At 48.4% G+C, this 12885-nt stretch overlaps 1 pseudogene; it reads right to left on the reverse strand.

Moving 5' to 3' along the window:
* Positions 1–814: 814 nt before the first annotated feature.
* On the reverse strand, positions 815–5585 carry LOC146183996 (uncharacterized; annotated as a pseudogene).
* Between the last annotated feature and the right edge of the window lie 7300 nt (positions 5586–12885).

Consider the following 12885-nt stretch of genomic DNA (forward strand, 5'->3'; position numbering starts at 1 on the left):
CTCGACCAAAACGTGGAGAGTAAGTGTCACCACCTGTTTTGAGAATTCTAAATGGTTTGACACCCCAAACAGCTCATGCTACGACAGGCGTCGTAGTTGTGCGCTTCCAATAATTTCCATTACTTGAGATTCTCATCGTTCGCTGACTGCACAAGGGGCACCTTGCTTCTCTTCTCCATCGAAGCGCGGCTGCGGCGGCCGAGTTCGAACTCGGCTTTCCTGGGTCAGTCGCGGGGCACCTGTTTCTTCGCTGGAGGCAGGTCACACAAATGCGCCAGACTAAATGCAATAAATTTAATTTACATCACAGTTTAGGTCAAAGAAAATGGCAAAAAAAATCTGTCTTATGTAAGCTGTTTTATCAGAATAAAAGCCTTCTTGCAGGCGACATTGTTTATGTATAGGTTTCCTCGTGAAAGCTACACAATATTTTTATGCGAGATATATTCGTGCTGCCATCTAATGGACTTGAGGGGAAACTGAGCAAAAGCTTCATCTTATGCGGCTGCACTATTCTACCTAGAGTACGTTTATAGAGCCGGCAAAAAAACAAGAGGCGCATATAATGCTTCAAAGTCGATTAGCGTGACATATTGCAGCCAATATTGGGCAACGTTCCGCTTTCGTTTAGCGTCTGGTGTGAAACAGCCACTGGTGGGAGAAAGCGAGCAGTACTATGCGAATTTATCATAAACTGGAGCCTTTATTCCTAATCTGACGCGTTGACAGAAGAGATTTTGGTTAGACAACATAAAACTTTCTGCAAATGAAAGAAAGCCAATTATCCGGATTGCTTATCAATGCAGTCAATAAGTCAAACCGACGAGAAGAGCAGCATCCACTGCGGAAGAAAATCAAATGGTCTAACCACTGCATGCAGAGCTGCAAAGCCTAAATTACGAGCTTTGCTCTACTCGAAGTACATACGAGTGAAGCATAATTTAACTGATGGGTGAGTGAATATCCTCGACGAGACACTTATGACTTGGTCTTGCTACGCCAAAATCTTTATTCTAGTGGTCAGTAAAAACAGATAAGAATTGTCGCACAGCAGTGTATGTTGGTGGTGAGACGCGCAAGTGTGTGAAACTCTTTGAAGTGATAAACTAGTGGCATTAGTCACAGAAGATACGAGCAACAAAAAAGCAGCCCTTGGCACATTCGCAATTAATTTGTGGAAATTATTGGATTGGATAGGTGACTGAGGGCCAAAGCTTGGTTATGATTCTTCTGATAAAGGTGAAGTTATTACTGATGTGCGTCCTTTAAAAAAAAAAAAAACAAATAAACCACGCTGTTCATGCCATGTGTTGTATTTAATTTCTTATTCTTTATGCAAAAAATCGACATCTTTCAAGCTATTCGTAAGATTCCAGTAGATCACCGCCGAAATATACACGAGTATCGATTAACAGCAATTTCTCTCAAAAACGGATTCCGGTAAGAGCCGAGAAGGACAAGCTGCCGCAGACATTGTCCTTTGTACATCAGGGCTTTCACACTTGCAAACAATTCAGCTAAAGTATCAAACCGTTGTCGGAGCAACAAAGCTAGGAACGGTGACAGATAGGAAGGCGGCCTTCCTATCTGTCACCGTACCCTTTTCCAGTCAAACGGATTTTTGCGTGAAAGCAAAAAACCTCATCGCTGCTGTTGTGAGCTCAATAAAAAATAAAGAAAAATCTTTAGGCCATGCAGTCACAAATTAAAACATCACGAATTTTTGTTGATGCTGTAGTTGCAATTCATCAATGACGAAGTGCCTTTTCCAAATTTTCCGCCTTCCCTTTTATACAGAAATAAGAATGCGGATTTGCTGCAGCTGGAAACAAGTTGTATTAATTCTGGGAAAAGTATACGTGATGTCCAGTGTTGAGATCGAGTCATCACGAAGCAATATTTTGCTTTCACTGCCGAAAGGTATAAACTGCTCAAGGGCGCTAATTTCCTTGGCAAATGAACTAGGAAATGTGATATATTTTAAGGTATCTAGCTCCAATTTACTTCTACAAAATCTTTGTACCGTTCCGCGTTAGTAAAATAAGAATGTGTGAAATCCTGCGTGATAACGGCAGTTTTATCTTGCCGTTGTCAGATAGAAAGGAAACTTGGCATCCGAAACTGCCCCGTTCCAGGATCACGCAATCCATCAGCCTATCATCATCCATCTGCGGCCCCCGGCAAGGCCCCCTCTCCCTCTCAGATGGGGGGAGAGTTTTTGTTTTGGGGCGAAAGTCCTGTCCGGACAAGGACCACGACGCGCCATGAATGCAGTCACGGTCAAGCTACACCACCTAGACGAATGTAAGGCCTCAGTGCTCTTCCAGTGACGTCACAGGGATGGGGCCTCACCGGTTTTTTCGAGGAACGTGCATGTTTCTTTTTTACTGCTCGAGGATATGAGGCAGCAGCACAGTTGGCTGCAAAAGATTGTTTTTACTCAAGTTGAGACATCAGTGGAGAGATTTACACGTACAAAACATTTATTTACATTTCAATTATTGTAGCACTGTTCTTGACACGGAATAATATATACATTTAAAAGTCACCAGCAACAAACAAACAACTTTTCCCTTCCTTGAAAGCGTTGCAGCTTTTCTTTCCTTAGCCTTAGCATTTGCATTGGCTACATCATTGTTAAGCTTGCGGCAGAAGTTTTTGAGCATAATGTTGGTACTGCTCCACAACACATGCTTCAACAGAAGCTCAACTGTGTGCCCATCTTCGCAGATGTCAAAATCTGATGACTCTTGATCTGCAAGCGGCTGTAATGTGAGTTCGGTGACTAGACGGCGCTGGTTCGGGTTCCTCAAGAACTCCGCTTTCTTGTGCACTTGTTCAACAACAACATAGTTGTGGGTAACAGGATTTACAGCAAACAACGCTGGGAAAATGAGGCCACCTCAGCCTATATCTTTCACCAAGTGATAGTATTTTTGAGCTGCAGAGACAGTGATAGTCTTGTCGACTGTCAATGCTGCCCGACATTTCGTGCAATTTCTTGAGAGTCGCGTAGACTGCATATCCTGCCACCTATACAAGGACGGGGATAACGTCTTCTATTTTTGACAAGGCATCTCTCGTAACTACAACGTTGCAGCTAGGATGCGGTGTTTCAATCTGCTTTCGCAGATCTTCCCATTGCTCATCGAAGGAGCTAGCCATTCCGCAAGCACTTGAGATTGTGGGCAAAGTATTTTGCAGCCGTAATTTAATTTCGCTCTCGTAAACTTGCCTAATAGAAACATAATATTGGGAGCCAGCAAGTTGCCTGTATATCCCGAAGCAGTCTTCTAAGCTGTCCGTCTGGAACTTGCCGAGCAGGACGTATGAAAGCTGCAGTTCATCGAAGCAATACCTGCTCACTTCAACCAGTGCATGGGTTGTTTGATGAAGAGAAGCATGGGTTTCCTTTGTGAGCACCCCGCTGTAGAGATTCTTCTTTCCAAGAATCAAGCCAGTCCAAAATGTTGTAGAGAAAAGCCACCTTCATGTCATCCTCCGAAGGAAAAACTGGCTCTTGAAATGGGTTATTCAGTCGTTTTCCTTTCCATGGGGTTTTACCATTTACAACCTTCCACCACTTTGCTATAACTTCAATGAAACTCGCTGTATCTTCAGGAAAGAGTAAGTTGTGTGTTTCTCCAAGAGCACGAAGCGCTGGTGGCAGGGAGTCATTAAAAATCTGCAAGGCGAACTTTACATTCTGCCGCTCAAGGCTAGACGGGTACAAGGCTTTTCTAGAGAGCGAGTAACCGTACCTCAAAAGCTGATCACTCTCCAGCTTGTAAGCTTCTTTGATTGTAGCAAACGATGCTGTGCGCATGCGTGGAGGCTGGTTTGGTTGGAATTTTCATTGAAATCAGGAAAATAAAAGCATAGCTAATCGTTTTTTTTTGGTTGAGCCAATTATTTCGGATGCATTTGAGTATATGCACTGGATCAATTACAAAAAAAGAGAGGCCTTGATGGGTCAGAGGGGTGCGGATATAAAATTGCATTTGTTGGCGGCGTTGCAAACTAAGACATTGTCTTTCTGTTCACTGAATGATTGTCACTGACTACACATAAAACTCTGTAGCCAATGTTTTCTAGCCCACATATCACATCTTTCAGTAAATTGTGCAGAAACTCCCCATCGGCTTTGTGCACTGGGACGATGTGGGCCACTGCCTTGAAAGGGAATGCGATGCTCTGTACCATGAAGACGAAAGCACTGGTAGCGACTTCCGATAAATTCAGTGCTGCACCAGTTATATTGCCCCCTTTGTAATCAAAATATGGTTTAAAATGGACTTCATCGACCATCAAGGTAACGAAGCTCTGGCGATCATTGAGGTCCGAGATCCTCTTTGTAACATAATTCAGGAATGTAGGACCATGATGTTCCAGCCTTGGGTTCATACCGAATGCCGAACATATCGGCCAAATGATCATAGGGTGGGGCAGGGTGACATATCCATAGCTGCGGATGTACTTATATGCATGCGGTGATACCGTAAAAAGAATGCAGCGATAAACCATGAATTCAACGGAGTATCGTCTCCGCTCCTTCTTCAAAAAAAAAGCAGGTTCAGCTGCTCGCTCAGGAATTCTATCGCTTTGGCTTGGTTGTCGGCTGGTGTCGTGGAAAACTTGCTCAGCAGTAGGCGAATAGTGTCACCGATGTCTTCGTTTGCATCGCCAGAATTTGAATTTAAGCTCTTATCCCAATTCTCAACGTTTTGGAGGAGTTCTATTATTTCTCTTATGCTTATGGCTGCACTCGGAATGGGCAAGTTAGGGCCCAGTCTTGTGAGCGGCTTCTTCACAAAGAACAATGTGATACTGAGGTCTTATTTTACTACAATTGAATATTTAATCCACGGAGCCTCGTCCCCTACGATGTGCACCAACATGAGACGCTCCCTGGTCTCAATTATATGCCCGAACTGTGACTTATGGCTTCTGGCTTCGTTAGCAAGCTCCCTTAAGGTGGTGATTTTGTCCGCTTCCTCGGCATTGCGAAATGTCTGAATTGACTCAGAAATTGCTCTTTGCATTGAAGCAGCTTCCAGGCGCGTTCGCTTCGCCTCTGGCTCCTCTCTTAAAGTCTTTGTGCTTGATAGGTAACTAGGGCAGCCTGGAAATAATGATGGAATTGCGCCTGACCGAAGGCGCAGATGCGACAACTCTGCTGTCGTAACTCGACCTGTAGCATCGATCGTCGACATATGACGCCTCTCGTACGATGTCGTCGTCTGTGAAGTGATGCTCACAGACCTAAAAAAGAAATATTTGTCTAATATAAGTAACAGCCTGCTACAAATAGGAACCCGTGATCAAATATTAAATACACATTTAGAAGGTGCTCCAAACATTTTGAAAGTTTGGCGGTGCTACAATTTCAAGCTACAAAAGAGAACGAATGGAAAAAATTATTCATCTTTTACCCTGGAATGCTCAGAAGGGACGAAATTTTTTCGTGGAATGGCACGTATCCATGATTGCTGCAGCACTTTATCTTGCGGGAACTTAAACACATGAACCTTTGGTCCCGTTTTATAGTTACCTCGGCACTGAGGCACACAACATTTGTTCGGCATTTTTGCGTTAATGTCAAAACGTCATCACAGGACTCGCGCACAGAAGAAATAGACGGCAGCCAAATAAGCCGTGAGCACACCATCGGACACGCAAGGCGACTGACCGCTCCTGCCGGAACCACGTGCAGTGGCTTCCCGGATTCCCGTCCAGGGTTTCAAGGAAGGCATGATTGGAGCAGACCGGTTCCTCGCGCCCCGTCGCGACTTCCACGGCAGAGGAGCAGAGCCGCGTCACGACACCGGCCTCATACTTGTGACGTTGCTGTGACGTCAGCTCTCAGCGCAGAGGCCTTAAGTTCGTCTAGGTGATGTTGGGTCAAGGGGCTGTTGCCCCCTCCCGCGCAGTCACACCGGTCTGGGAAGGCCCCCCCACCTCTCCTGCATAGCACCATAGCTTCCTTTGAGTGTATAAAGGAGGCTATGATAGCACACACGGCGCGACAGAGGCACCCTTGCTTCCGCACGACGGCGATGGCGTCCGCTCGTTTCGCCTCTTGGCCCTCGTAGCGGCTTTCGAAGTCGTCCCGCTGCCCGCGGATGCTGTGCGGTGCAATCTTGGTGCGGTGGTGGTCAAGTCGTAGCTGCGGCATGCTTCGCTTCCTCCAGGTGATTGGAGTGAACTCCTTGTCCTCGGATTGGTTGAGGCTGCCGCTCGTCTGGTCCTCCGGTTGGTTCGCAGCGACCTGGTTGGTCACCACGTGCAGCAGGCTCTCGGCCGGTTCCCTGGCGGCAGGCTGGACGGGTGGTGACGCACCTGCTGCTGCAAAGGCAGTCACCGTTGCGTGCCTGGAGACGGACACGAACGTCTGAAAGCCGCACCTTGTCGCTGCGTGGTCTGCACCGCACTGGGGGCAAGGCAGGCTGCACGAAGCGTGGCCGAACACCCCACAGCGCGACCACAAGGGCACGTCGAACACCACCCGCACGTGGTCACTACAACCACAGCGCCGGCAGACGCGCGCGACACCGTCGTACTCGCAGTGTACAGTGAACTCGGCCACCTCCAGGAAATTAGGCACAGGTCTCTTCATCTCCATCCGGACGCTTCGGTTGCTGCTGGGAACGCCTTTGAATTCCGGGTCGTGCTCAGTGACGATGCTCTCCACCGGCCCGCACTTCTCGAACACCTCTCGGAGCTCCTTTTCTGCTACGTCCACTGGGAAACCAAAGATACGCAGCACAGTATTTGCTGTGCCGCGGTAGGCGAAGCGGACCGCGGTGTCGCGCACGTTGATCACAGGCGATTCTAGAAAGCGCTGAACTGCCTTCCTGTTCTTGACGGTGACCTCGAAGCGGCCGGCTTGAAAATCCTGCACGCCAGCAAGGTCGCCCTTCGGAAACCTTTCCCAAGCTCTACATACCTCAACATTAATCGCGCTTTGCGGTACGCGTCTAAAGAACGGGAACGGCCTCAGGCGCATGCCTGTCGGAGACATCGCAGAAAGTTGCGAGCCGGCGCACTGGAGCTTGCCCTAAACCGCTGTGCGCTGTGCCTGCCATGCGTTTCATGGCGGTGACGGTCGGGCGTCTGACGGGGGTGGTGGTGAAAACGTTTTTTGTATATTTGGAGGTTTGATGCGGAACCTTAAGGGCCTCGGCCTTACAATACTGGGTGGAGACCCTAGTCAGGGACCCCATTGGCGGTTGCCGCCGCCCGCGCACGCCGCGTTAACGCCCTTTGGGCCTGGAGGTCGCAGCGTCCTCCCGGGAAGGGTTAGGGATGGAGGGAAGGAATGAGTTTCGTTGGCAGGCCCCTACCATGTGGTAGGTGTCAGCCACCTCCCCACAGTACTGACACTGGCCAGTGCATTGGGAGTCAAAATGTTTAAGTACTGCCGGGCACAGCATCGTTTTAGTGAAGAGGCGCAGGAGCAGCCTCTCGTTCTCTTTTCCTAACCCTTTGCAGGGGTTAGGGTATTTGCGATGCGAGTTTTGATAAAAAATTACAATATATTTGAATGTGTAAGCCGGATTGGAATCGATGTCCTCAGCCTATTCGAGTCCCGAGTAAACTGCCCGGAGAGAAAGCTCGCGGGCGGCTCCGTCAGCTGCCTCGTTCCCTGCAAGACCCTGGTGGCTAGGAGCCCAGACGAGATATCGGCACGCAGGGTCCGTGTCCTACCTGCAATTTTGATATATTCTACAGGTTAAGGGGGCGGTCCACCTTTGAGCGATGTTCCGACAAGCCCCTCGTGAGTCGGTGATGATATATTTACAAGTGTGGTCTGAGGCGGCGAGTAGAATGGCTACCTCTTCAGAGTGTGTTATAGACTTGGCCTTGAATGTAAGGCCGTCGACTGTGTTCCTGTTGTGAACAACTGCGGCCATATACCAGCCCCCCGGATGAGGGCCCGAGGCATCCACGTAGAATACACCTTATTTGTTGCCATAATGGCGGGCCAAGGCTTCCGCCAGCACCATGCGCCGCCCATTGTGGTCTTCTCGTGACATGTTGGCAGGGAGACGCCGCACTCTGAGGGCGCGTCTCCAGAGTTCTGGGATGCGGAGCCTCTCCTCTGTGAACTGTTTATGTTGAATGTTCAGCTGGGCAAGAAGGCGACGACCCGACACTGCCTGTGTGAGGCGGGTATATTGTTTCATAAAATGTGCTTCCCGAAGCTCCCTGAAAGTGTTCACCACCCCTAGGGCCATGAGCCGACTGTTGAAGTGGATTATGAAGACGGCGCGAAAGAGACGAGGACAAGGAAGGAACACCAAAATAACAGGAGAGGCGCCAACTTTCAACTGATGTTTATTCGATGTTATAATCCACTTCAACCATGAACCAACTAGCCCAAAGCAAAGTACTTCTTGAGCCGACTGTTAGAGGTGGAGATTGGGAGGTCGAGGGCACGCTTCATGATTTTTCAGAGAATCGCCTCGAGGGTATCCTCGTCGTGCTTCCGCAAGTGGAGGTAAGGAGTCGAATACAGGATTCAACTGGTTACGAAGGCGTTTGCCAGCCTCAAGGCATCCTTCCTTCGCAGCCCCCCGCGTTTGTAAGACACCCGGCGGACCATACGGCCCATCTGGTCCCCCACCTGGCGCAGCTTGGCTAGTGTTGTGTCGGGGCGTCTTTGGTAATGGATAAAGAGACCGAATACTCTGATCTTTTTTTATTCATGAATGGGACTGCTCGCAAGCGAGAGCAAGATTTGTGCAGTGCATTTCAGTGAGGGGCGGAGATACACAAACTGTGATTTCTGGGGGGAACATTGAAGAACACAGCGCCGGGCATAGCGGTCCACTATGCTCGCCGCTATTTGCAGACAGGTTTCAGTGTCTCCCACACTGCCCTGCGTTGCCCATAGGGTAATGTCGTCGGCGTAGAGCGCATGCTGCACACCTTCGACCTCAGCCAGCTGGGCCGCCAGACGCATCATGGCAATGTTAAAAAGCAGCGGGGAGAGAACTGCGCCCTGAGGTGTGCCCCGCGTGCCGAGCATGAATGGTGCGTGCTCCTTGTCTTGTATTTTGATGTAGAATGGTCGGTCTGTAAGGAATTGTCTTATATAATTGAACGTATTGCTGCCACAGTGTGTTTCACTTACATGGGTCAGTATGACTTCGTGTGTGATGTTATCGAAAGCGCCTTTAAAATCTAGGGCGAGTACAACCCGGTCATTGTGGGGGCGTTCGAATGGGTTGAGAATTTCTCTGTTAAGTTGGAGGAGGACATCCTGTGCGGATCTGTGTGGGCGAAATCCGAACACGGTGTCCGCAAAAGTGTGGCTGTGTCCAAAATACTCAGATAGCCGATCGCGCACCATAGTCTCCATTAGTTTGACCACACAAGGTGAGAGAGATGGGGCGGAGGTTATCCCTGCCTATTGGTTTGCCAGCTTTCGGGATTAAAGTCACAAGTGCTTTGTTCCAATCGATGGGTAAGGGGGTTTACCCTGTACAGAGGTGCAGCGGTGGCGTAGCGGTAGAACATCCGCCTCGCATGCAAGAAGTCCGGGGTTCAAATCCCGGTGCCGCGCAATTCTCCACCGGATGAAAAAAAAATCCGTGTGTCGATGGAATTGCATAAACAGGTTTGGGGTGCGGCCTGATGCCGGTGAACACCTCCGGCAACGCACTCCCTCGCCAGAACAGGAGCTGGCCACTCTGGTGCAGTAATTGGCCGCAACCTCCTATGATGAGCTCCATAAAACCCCGGCCCTCAGTCACCAGCGGCTGCGGAACAACTGACCACGGCGGCGGTCAGACCTGTGACGCAGCAGGGGGTGCTAAGAAAGCCTGGCTCCGCTGGACAGGCCGCCATTGGAAACTGACCCTGGCAACGTTTAATGCTAGAACCCTAGCTAGTGAAGCTAGCTTAGCAGTGCTGTTAGAGGAACTAGAGGGCATGAAATCAGATGTCATAGGGCTTAGTGAGGGTAGGAGGCCGAATGAGGCATATACTGTACTGAGGATGGGCATGTACTGTGTTATCGAGGCTTACAAGAGAGGCGACAACTAGGAGTAGGTTTTCTTGTCAATAAGTATATAGCGGGTAATATAGATGAATTCTATAGTATTAATGAGAGGGTTGCAGGCATCGCAATTAGGCTTAATAAGCGGTATAAACTGAAGGTTGTACAGGCCTATGCACCTACATGTAGTTATGATGACCAGGCAGTTGAAAGCTTCTATGAAGATGTAGAATCGGCAATGCGAAAAGTAAAGACGCAGTATACTGTACTAATGGGCGATTTCAATGCCAAGGTAAGGAAAAAACAGGCAGGAGACAAGGCAGTAGGTGACTATGGCATTGGTTCTAGGAATAGCAGGGGGGAGTTACTAGTTGAGTTTGCAGAGCGCAATAACTTACGAATCATGGCTACTTTCTTCAGCAAATGGAAGAACCGGAAATGGACATGGAAAAGTCCTAACGGAGAGACTAAAAACGAAATCGACTTCATAATGTGTTCAACCACCGCCATTATGCAAGATGCAGAGGTAATCGGGAAAGTGCGATGCAGTGACCACAGGATGGTGAGGTCCCGAATTAGCCTAAATCTGAAGAAGGAACGCAACAGATTAGTAAGAAAGAAACCCGTCAACGAATTAGCGGTGAGGGGGAGGGCAGAAGAGTTCAGGATCTCGCTACAGAATAGGTTTTCAGCTCTAACTGAGGATGGCGACATTACCCTAGAGGGAAGGAACAATAATTTCAGAGATATCATTACTGAGTGCGCGGTAGAAGTAGGCGGTAGGATAGTTAGAGAGGATACCGGCAAGCTCTCTAAGGAGACGAAAGATTTGATTAAGAAACGCCAGAGTATGAAAGCTTCCAATCCAACAGACCAGATCGAATTGGCCGAGATATCAAAGCTAATAAATAAGTGCAAGGTGGCCGATATAAGGAAGTATAACATGGAGAAAATTGAGCATGCTGTAAAGAACGGGGGAAGCCTTAAAGCGGTAAAGAAGAAATTGGGCATAGGCAAATCCAGATGTATGCGATAAAGGACAAGGCGGGCAACGTCATCACTAATATGGAAAAGATAGTCAAAGCAGCCGAGGAGTTCTATACAGATCTCTACAGTAGCCAAAGTAGTCAGGACCGTAATGAGATTGGCGGTAGGAAAAAACAGTCAGACGTTCCACCAGTGACAAAGGACGAGGTCAAGAAAGCACTAGAAACTATGAAAAGGGGGAAATCAGCTGGAGAGGATCAGATAGCTACAGATTTTCTGAAGGACGGGGGGGATATCGTGCTAGAAAAACTGGCACTGGGTATACGCAGTGCCTAGTGTCATCGACGGTACCGGAACCATAGAAGAATGCAAACATCATCCTCATTCACAAGAAAAGGGACTCTAAGGACCTTAAAAATTACAGACCAATCAGATTACTGTCTGTTACGTATAAGGTATTTACTAAGGTAATCGCTAATAGAATCAGGACAACCTTAGACTGCAATCAAGCAAAGGATCAAGCAGGGTTTCTGAAACGGTATTCTACTGTCGATCATATCCATACCATCAATCAGGTGATAGAAAAATGCTCGGAATATAACCAGCCCTTATACATAGCATTCATTGATTACGAAAAAGCGTTTGACTCAGTTGAAACCTCGGCAGTGATGCAGTCATTGCGAAATCAGGGGGTACGTGAAAGTGCTGGAAGATATATATAGTGGCTGCACAGCAACCATAGTTCTGCATAAAGAAAGTAACAAAATTCCCATAAAGAAAGGTGTTAGGCAAGCAGACACAATCTCCCCGGTACTATTCACAGCTTGTTTAGAGGAAGTATTCAGAGACTTGGAATGGGAGCAGTTAGGGATAAGGGTAGATGGAGAATACCTCAGTAATCTGCGATTTGCTGATGACATTGCCTTGCTAAGCAACTCGGGGGATGAACTGCAAATAATGATTGATGACCTAGACAGGAAAAGTAGAAAGGTAGGCTTGAAAATCAATATGCAGAAGAGTAAGGTAATGTTGGTCAGTTGGTCAGCTACGTGTGGTATATCACGGCCGATTGCTGTGCTGGGATTGACGCCAAAGCGGTTGCCGCACCATGGGCAGCTGTGCCAGCCTCTGGTCATAGGGTCTGTGGAACAGGCTCACAGCATGTTTCTGTATGGCCTTTCACTAGAGGTATGCATGGCAATAGTGATCCCACTTCCAAGTAGCCAGTGCACAGATGTGACCCTTCCTTGTCCAAGCCAGCAGCACCCTCCTCGTCTGCAGGCAGGCAGGAAGACATCCAAAGAAGTTATGTAACAAGGCACATGCTACACTCTCTGGCTGGTAGAGGAACGTCCAGTATTTTTGCAAGCACTGGAAGCGGGTCTTCAGCACGTCGATGCAGTTATCCACCATTAACCTTGTGGAGGTGTATGCCTTGTTCTATAACCGTTATGGAGAGTCCGGACAAGGATTCCATGGCACTGGCAGCCATGTCTCCAACAGGGCACATACACACATTCCCATCTTCGTTTCTTACGTAGGCATTTCAACAATGTACTAGTGTCTTATGTTCCAGCTTTTATAAAAGCCCTAGAACGGTAATACATGTGAGGCACGTGGAGCCTACCGTAACTTATCTTGCAAAGAGCAGCGCGGCTCAGTGTCGTGAATTCGACGTCTCGCAGCAGGCCGGCCTCGACCTGTGTCATGCCTGTGTGGAGCCGAGAGAGTCGCCAGAAGAAAGCATCATGCCAAGATCCCAGGTAGGGAGGTTCATGGCCAAAATCATGTTGGCATCTCATATCTGAAACAGGGACATCACAACGCTACTCGTAGACGACCGATGTGCCGTCGACAAACCCGACGACGCCGGGTATGCTGCCGTGACGAAGGAA

Source organism: Amblyomma maculatum, chromosome 7 (genome assembly GCF_055883805.1).
Source record: "Amblyomma maculatum isolate TAMU_Amacu chromosome 7, ASM5588380v1, whole genome shotgun sequence".
Classification (NCBI taxonomy): Eukaryota; Metazoa; Arthropoda; class Arachnida; order Ixodida; family Ixodidae; genus Amblyomma; species Amblyomma maculatum.